General features: G+C 39.5%; 1 long non-coding RNA gene across 1 annotated transcript; it reads left to right on the forward strand.

Annotated features, from left to right (window-relative positions):
• The first annotated feature begins 244 nt into the window (after window positions 1-244).
• On the forward strand, window positions 245-4,449 carry LOC308650185. Its single transcript, XR_014022272.1, has 3 exons — window positions 245-456; window positions 1,113-1,186; window positions 3,458-4,449. It is a non-coding gene; the product is annotated as an uncharacterized lncRNA (long non-coding RNA).
• The last annotated feature ends 4,880 nt before the right edge of the window (window positions 4,450-9,329 follow it).

The following is a 9,329-nucleotide window of genomic DNA, read 5'->3' on the forward strand; positions in this document are numbered from 1 at the left end:
TTCACAACAAACTTAAAATATATAATTTTCTCTCATTTGCTGTTTTTTCTGAACTGGCTTTAAACATAAAATCTTTGTAAGTGAACATATATTTGGCTTCTTTAAAATAATCTGTATAATTTCCACTCATACGTATTTACTATTTGCAATGGTCATAGTAGCTTATATGCGTGTTTTAGACTTCACGGCATGTATGCATAATGCAAAGTGGTCCTTGTTATCAAAGTGTTCGTAAACTATAATCTGTGTTCCTGAATTTTTATCTTCTGTTCACCTCTTTTTCTTTGAGCCCCCACTACTGAATTCAACTCTCTACTTCCAAATCTCTTCTTGAATATGTTAAAGGTATTCAGACTCAACATACAGAAAACCAGCTTTGTGATATTTTTTAAAATTCTAATTCTCTTCTATGTCCTTTTCCTCCCAGAATTATGCCACCATCCATGCCAGTAGTATGTAAGTCAAAAACTTCTTTCATGCTTAACATATCCCCAAACCATCCCTCCCCACACTCTATCATTCCACCTGTATCTAATTAAACACCTCTATTTATTTTATCCCCTTACTATCTTTAGAATCTATCCAATTTCTCCATCTCCTTCACCAGTAATTTGTCCAAGCTATCATAAATTTTCCTCTACATTAATGCTGCAGCCATCTGATAACAAGGAGGACAATAGCCACATGGCTCCCATCTCAGCCTCTTTACACTGCAGCCTAGAAGATAGATTTAGAAAGTGGATCTTATCCTTCTAACTGCCTATTTAAGTGTCAAATGGTTTTCAAAAGCTCTCAAAGTATAATCTGGAGTCCTTAACACATCCCTGAACACTTTCTCTAAGTCTCAGCTTAACACTAACCTCCTCCTTCCTTAAGTTCCAAACAAGGTACCTCCCTTTGCTCTGCTCCTCCCATCTCTAGGATTTTGCATTACTGTGTTTCTTCTGTCTAGAATGCTTTGCTCTCCTCTTCCCCTCCCTGAATTCTTCCTCTTAGTTCCCAATCATCATTCAGGATTCCATTCAGACAACACTTCCTTAGAAAAAGGTTTTTCTGATATCTGGGAACAGATTGGTGCCCCCAATCATCTGCTTCTCTCATCCATTCCACAGTTATTGAGCATCACCCACTGCATGCCAGGAGCTTCTCCAGGAACTTAGGGTGGATCACTGGACATGAAGACAAGGTCTGTGCTTAACATAAGCTTAGAATATATTTGGAGGGAAGAAATAATAAACAATTAATGAATAAAAATCACCAGGCAGCAATTAGTTCAATGATGGAAATAGAACTGAGAGGCATTGGGCTTCTTTGAGAGGATGACATCTAAACATAGACTTGACTATCAAGAAGGAACCAAGCCTATGACATGCCAGGAGAGAAAACCTCACACAGAGGAGGTTCTAGTGAGGAAGGAGAGGCTCCAAAGAGAAGAAAGATGGTTCAGTGTAGGAGTAAAGGGTGTTAGGTTATGCAGAACCGATTATTTGGGGGCAGGATTATGTAGGTTGAGATATGGTATGTGGATTTTATTCTGAATGTGATGGGAAGTCACTGAAAGAGTTGAAACAAGGAAATTATATACTCCCATTTAAATTTCAAAAGAACACTCTAGCTACTGTGTGTAGAAGGATTTTGTGGATGAGCATCTACATAAAGTTTCCAGATGGGGTCCACTACCATAGTCCAGGTGAAAGAGAAGGTGGCTTGGACTAGGATGGTAGCAAAGGGGTTGGGGAAAAGAGACAAAATAGAAGATGCGGGTTGGAAGTAGAGCTAAAAGAAATTGCTGAGAGATTAGAGATGGGGGATAAGGGAAGAAAAAAATTATCAGAGACAGTTTCTTGGTTGAATAGGTAGGTGAAGGGTGGTCACAATCACTGAGATGGGGATGCTGAAGAGGACCAAGTTTTGGATGGGCAAATGTGTGTTCTGTTTCATGTATGTAAAGTTTGAGAAGTATATTAGATAGCTAAGCAGATGTGTCAGGCAGGCTATGGCTTCTAAGAATCTAGATTCAGGTCACAGGTGATGCCTGGTGTCACAATTTGGGAAGTCATATAGATATTATTGAAGCCATAGGCCTAGTGGAACAGTGAAGAGGACCCGGGTTGAGCTTTAGTATATACTGTCATTTGAAGGTAGAGCAGCGAATAAGGGCCAGCAAAAGATGCTACAATGGAGCAGCCAGTGAAAGAGGACCAACAGAGGGGGTGGTGTCAAGACATCCAAGATTAAGAATGAGCCTAGTAACTCACTTTGACTTAGGATCTCCTCTTATTGTTGCAAGTTCACAAAAGAAATCGAAGCAATCCCTTCTTTTTGTATTTCAGAAATGTGTATCCTGTTTCAACTATCAGAATAAAGTTTTTCTCCAACCAGTAGAAGAGAGTTACCCCTTTTGACTAACAAATCTCATTTTTAATTTTTTTTGTAATTATAGTTGGACACAATTACAACTATATAATAGATATAATAGATTCGCTCCCCACCAACTCCCAGCCCAACAGTCCTTGTTAGCTCCTTTTCTCCTTTCTTTTTAGTTCTCAAATATGGAGTGGTAAAAGATGAGTACAAAGCTCTGAAAATAACAAATAAATGTTTGTGGTTCATGGTCAAATATGTTCCCAACAGCACATGGACACATCAAATATTTTGAAAGTAGGATCCCCAATATGTAGTGGGTAATTTTGCAGCTTTTCACTGGTAGGGGGAATATATGTGTGTGTGTATTTATATTTTATGCATATAATATAAAATATGTATATATAATTTAAAATATATAGTTATATATAATTAATTTAAATAATATATAAATTATACACACACATTTAAATTTTAAAAGCCAAGGAATCGGGGCTGGGGCTGTACAGTGGCAGAGCGTTTGCCTAGCATGTGTGAGGCACTGGGTTAGATCTTCAGCACTACATAAAAATAAACAAATAAAATAAAAGTATTATGTCCAACTACAACTACAAAAAAAATTAAAAAAAATAAAAAAGCCAAGGAACCTTCAAACGAAATAAAGCTTGGGAGAAGAGCAGAGAACAGGGGGAGACAATTAAAAGATTAATACCAATGATTTCCTTTATCAAGACATTTTCCACCCTGGGCCATGTGTTTGCAGACTACTGTGCTGTGCTTAAGGGTCAAGATCCAGCATGCTCATTGGGGTGGCGAGGCTTATATCAAAACATTCATCAGAAAGCAGGCGTGCATTCCATTTCCACAGCGCAGTTATCAGGATAGCCCAGAATTACATCTTCATGCCTTTAGACATCTAATGCAAGGCCATCAAGGCTTTCGGCTCTCCTGGGGACTCCTTGGGAGGAATTTCTGTGGAGAGCCGGCAACTCAGACCTGATGCCTGTCAGGAATGAACCCGGGTACAAGTTTCAAGGAGGGCTTCCGTTGTCAAAACAATAATAGCTGTAATTTTCTCTCCCTCTATTTACAGGAAACAAACTCTTCCTTCCTGTCTTCTGCCGGTAGCAGAAAATAGACTCGCCAAGCAGATGTCCAGGGCTGGTGGAGGAGTACCTCGGGATGCAGCTTCCTGGAGAGAAAACAAACCCCAGAGAGCCTGGGCGGTCTGGGTCGTGGGTGGGGGTGGAAGCCTTGGGCCCCCAGGTGGAGCACTGTGTGCTACTGTAGGCCGCTAAGCTCCTCTCCACCCCCCTCTCCCTGCATCACCCTTTGTCTCTTTCCTGCTAACTGTGAGACAAGTCAACTAAAAATGGTCAGGGAAAACTCAGAGTCGCTGCATTTAAAAACTCTTGTAGCTTCCTGTTTGCAGACTCCTGTGACATAGATGAACCAGATCCAGAGAATTTCTCATGGGAATCCAGGAGGCTTCAGCATTACTGCTGGCTTAGTTGCGGCTGCTTTGGGCCCTTGTAAATGTGGCCCTTGAGGTTTCATTTCTCATCTTAAAGACATGGGCGGCAGCAGATTCTGTGAGTGTACCTGGAAGGTACCAGGTAGACTATCTGAACCAGCGTCTCAAGGATGGCCTCCGTGGACCTAAGAATGCCTGAAGCCTGTGGAGCTGGCCTGGCTTGGGCTGGCTTGGGCTGGAGGTTTGCATCCCAAAGAAAATAGGAGGGCATAAGAAGAGAGAATGTTCTCAGACATCATACGAGCGTCATTATCAAAGTCCTAGGGATTTTTGTTTGTTTTGATTTTTTTTTTTTCTGTTCTTGAAGCACATTACCCAATTTCAGTTGAGCTCTTTTATAAATATATGCCCCTGCACATCCCTTCAGCATTTGTGCTTCCAGTGACTGTTTATTTCTCTTTTGGATTCTCTTGCTGAGGACCTTTTCTCCATTGAAAAGATGTTTCAAAATGTCCTGGAAGAGGAAATATTTTATTTAAGAATTAATATTTATTTTAAAGCTTTGCTTTCACATACTTACTGAGTGGGGGAAAATTTTACCTTTAAAAGAGTGAGGGAGGGCTGGGGATGTGGCTCAAGCGGTAGCGCGCTCGCCTGGCATGCGTGCGGCCCGGGTTCGATCCTCAGCACCACATACCAACAAAGATGTTGTGTCCGCCGAGAACTAAAAAATAAATATTAAAAAAAAAATTCTCTCTCTCTCTCTCTCTCTCTCTCTCTCTCTCTCTCTCTCTCTCTCTCTCTCTCTCCCCTCTCTCACTCTATCTTAAAAAAAAAAAAGAGTGAGGGAAAAATGCAAGTTGTCATCATAGCTATGGTTTCTTGTAGGAATTCCAAGTATAGTTTGTTGTCAAAGTTATGCATTACATAAATCTTAGTAGTAGCATTCACACTATTTAACTTAATAATTTTTTTCAGATGTCAGTGATATGTCTTAAGGAGGGGATTTTTTTTTTTTAAATGTTTACACCAGGACTGTGTGAACTAGCAATAGTTTGCTCTTTGAGAATAGGGAATGAATCCTACTGAATTTTTTCCCTATTGCAAGTTAGCTGTTATAATCACTACTATTGAAGAAGGCTAACTTTGTATCAGACATGGATATAAGCAAAGTTGTGCTGGCAACCCACCTTAAAAAAAAAAAAAAAACCTTGACTTGCAGTGTTTGACAATGACCATAGTGTAAATATTCCCAAGACAACCAAGTTCAAGCTACCAAAGTTCATGAACTGAATATGGAGTTGAGATAATCATCTTTGGATTTCTTGAGTCAGTATGAATCATCTCCAGCACCATTGGTATAGGTATTCACTGGTACTAATTATTTTAAAAATCAATAAGTATTAGTTACTCTACAACAGGACATTATTATCAACCCTCATATAGGTAAGGAAACTGAGGCATGGGGAAATCATATTACTTTGCAAAGGTGACTAAATCAATAAACAGTAAAGCCAGGTTTTAAGGCTCAGGCTACCTAACTCCAGAGCCCACACACATCACCCCTGTACCACACTGCTGGCTGGGGTGCAGATGCTCAACAGATGATTACTAAGTGTGGAAATGTGGATTTCAAGATGTGTACTACTCATTTAAGTATTGTATCAAAGAAGATTCCACTAGAGAAAGAGAACTGGTAATAAATATATAAATTTAATATAAATATATATTTACATGTAATAAAGATATATTTGATATGAACCAATTTCAAGAAATTGGCTTATATGATTGTGGCAACTTGCTAGGCAAGTCGGAAACCTGAAGGACAGACTGGAAGGCAAGGCAGAAACTACTGAGCAGGAGCCGACACTGCACTCCACAGGTAGAACCTCTTCCCCAGAGAAGGAAGCCTCAATTCTGCTCTTAAAGCCTTTCAGTTTGTTTTTAGCTAAATTGACATATCAAATGTTGAACTGAACTGTGTTCCCCAAAAAGTTACGTTGAAGTCATAAGCTTTAGTGTCGGTGTGTAAATTTTGGCATAGCTTTTATTTTTAGTACAACTTGTTACTTTATAATAACATCTATACTGTCCTTGCAGCAGGCTAAATAATGCACTAAACTATTTGAGATTATCCAGTTAAAGATATTTTGCCTACTGAGTTCCACAGAGTTGTGCAAGACTGAGTCAGACTGACTGCAAAGCTCAAGTTTCCTTCACAGGCATTAATTGAAATACTGGATTATCCACACCACACATTTAGTGGTTGAATTTCTACTCTGCATATTTGATGCCTTCAACTATAAGGAATCACTGAGTAGTTGCTGAACACCAGTGTTTGCTATTATTTTCATCCCCATTTATTACAAATGAAGAAACAAGTACAGCTAAGTAGGGACTTTCCTTAATCACACAGCTAGTAAGCGGCAGGTCTGTGATTAGGTCTTAGGCATTCTGACACAGAGCCTTTTCTTTTAAACTTTTTAATATGTGAATATAATGGAAATCACATTCAGCAAAACTTATAATACTTTGTGCTCGGTTAAAAACAGCATCCAGTCATTAGCATTAAACTAATAATGGTTGTGTAGACTTCAACTGGTAAGTATATGGGTTGATTGTCCCCATGCAAAATGAAAAATTAACAAAAAGCATTTTATTTCAGTTATAACCTGTAAATAAAAGTTTAATTAAATATTTGAAGCCCAAAACTTCATACACTCTTCTACTTTTCAGCTTAACTAAGTGCCTACTATGTGCTGTCCTCAACTAGAGTCACATGCTGGATCAAAACCAAGATCAACAGTAAGTTGCTAGGCCAGGTTCTGGGAGATGCTGCCTGCTATGGAGTCTCCTGAACAAGATGACTTTAGTGCACTGAGAACTCTCACCATATTGATTCCAATGCAGGCCCTGCAGGTTTAGTCTGTTGAAAGGTGACCTAGGTCCCCCTTTCCAGCCAAGAATTTTGAACTCACGACTCACTATGTCTGGAAAGAAGTTAAGTTGCAGGACTCTTGAAGAAATACTTTATAGGTTGAGGTTAAGAGTACGATCTGATAGCATGTTTCTTTGTTTCTTTAATCCAGGACACTGAGTTATCAGATCTTTTATTTCAGAAAAGAGGGATAAAATAAAAGAAATGGCAAGCTCTATAAATGGGCATTTTTAGGACATGAGGCATTCTGCTGGATTTCTCCATATTTGATTTCTCACTATCTTATTTGCTTCAGAAACATGCCACAGCACAGGGATGATACAAGAAACACTTGGACAAATTTCAAATTAAATTATCTTCATTCCTTTTTATTTGAATACACCATGAGAAAATTGAGCTGCAAAATGCTCCTCCTGGGTATGCCTTGACAAAGAGCATTCTTGTTTCCCTGAAGCCAAGAGGACTGTGAGAAAGGGCAAGAAGCGCCTGCTCTATTTTCAGGAGGAGGGCTCCATGGCAAGAGTGGGTTTTCTCATGGCTGTAAGTTTACAAGGGAATTCCATGGGTCAGGCCTATAGTTAAATCAATTGCATGCCTATATGGGAAAAACTCTGGCTTATCAAGCTTTGCAGTATAAATACATGGGTCTGGACTCTTTCACATACATTCAGGTATTCAAATTATTTCAAAACATCGTTTAAGATTATGACTGTAAAATATTTTGAATGCAGCTGCGGATAAATCAATTGCAGGCTTTTCTAAGACATTAAAAAAAACTGTTATAATCCAGACTGCATCTCTACCTGTTGTGGCCTGTGACTTTTAGGTCTGTGATACTCCCTCCAAACAATACTTTTAGTTCCCCCTAATCATCACAAATATGCCCCTAGTGACAAGCTTGTGTGATGTTAAAATGTCCTGTTTTGTGACTAAATTTTATTTGCTCTTAGAATTAGCAACTTGCACAAAATCCAAGATTGCTACTTGGACTAAATTAACTGGTCTATTTAATCCAATCACTTTGAATGATTTAATCAGTCACTTTCTTAAAATTGACTCCTGAGTAACAGCCACATGTCCTATCTGGTAACCTCCCACTTTTTCCATTATAAGAGTCCATTAATATGGAAAAAGCTGTCAAACGATGGTTATCGAACATGATACTGATCATCTGGTCTCTTGTGCTCTCTCCGCATCAAGACAATTGTCCCCCATTTCCCCTGTGGAAAAAGGGAATCAGAGAACAGAAAGGCTGATCTCTGTAGCACCTAGACATGCTAAACTATACTTAGTACTTTTATTTTAGGATGTGTGTAAGTTAGGATTAAATTCAGCTGCTAGTAAGAGACATATACCTGGAGTGAGTTAAACAGTTTAAGGGTATATTACCTTACATTTTAGAAGTGCCAAGGTATTTTTTTTTTTAGAGAGAGAGAGAGAGAGAGAGAGAGAGAGAGAGAGAGAATTTTTTTAATATTTATTTTTTAGTTTTCAGTGGACACAACATCTTTATTTTATTTTTATGTGGTGCTAAGGATCGAACCCAGTGCCCCACGCATGCCAGGCAAGTGCGCTAACGCTTGAGCCATATCCTCCGCCCGTGCCAAGGTATTTTGTACAGGGCTGGTGTGGCAACCCTGTGTCTTGGTCCACTTTGTGCTACTACAATGTAATACCATAGACTGAATATTTTATCGTGAACAGAAATGTGTTGGTTCACCATCAGGAAACTGAAGAGTTCAAGAATGGGGTCCTGAAATCTGGCAAGGACCTTCTTGCTGTGTTGTTCCATGGTGGAAGGGGAAAGAAGGTGACAGTGAGAGAAGGGGCTAAGCTTGTTCTTTTAAAGGGAATTCACACCCCCAATAACGAACTTAGTCCCTCCATAATAGTATTAATTCATTGATGAGGGCAGAGCCCTCCTGGCCTAATAACCCATAAAAGTCCTAGTTCTTAACATTGTTATAATTATATTTAAATGGAGACACGAGTTTGGGAGGCAGCAAATATTTTAAACAGCGCCCTACAAAGCCCTGGGGAATCCAGACTCCTCCTTTCTTGCTGCTCTGCCATCTCCTGGTCATAAGAGGGCTGATGTGGCTGCAGCCATTCCCTTTGCAGTAGAGGAAACAACAAAGAGTGCTCTGGAGATACCACCTGGGATTTCTACTTTCTCTTGCTACCTTGAGTATCATCTCACCGCCACACTAGGGAGGCTGGGAGAGGGAGCTTTCCAGCAAGGTTTTGCTACAAGGGTTAAGGAAGAAGACAGATACTAGAAGAAATGGGCAGTTCCTATCACAGTATTAAAACTAAAGCTATAGAAGAAAATGTTCTTATCCTTCAACATTCAGTAATGCAAACTTATTGATTATGGCACTATCTTTCCTAGAGATTCAAAGATCACCATGATACAGCTCCTGCCCTCAGGATATTAAGTGTTCATGTCCATGGTAGAGGCACATCAGATTTTCACAAGGACAACTAGGATATGCTCCCTCTCTCAGGGTAAAGGCAAGGAAGGCTTTAGGAGGCCATGGAAGAGACTTGGGA

The sequence above is a fragment of the Spermophilus citellus genome, assembly GCF_964194105.1.
Source record: "Spermophilus citellus genome assembly, chromosome: 5".
In the NCBI taxonomy this organism is placed as follows: Eukaryota; Metazoa; Chordata; class Mammalia; order Rodentia; family Sciuridae; genus Spermophilus; species Spermophilus citellus.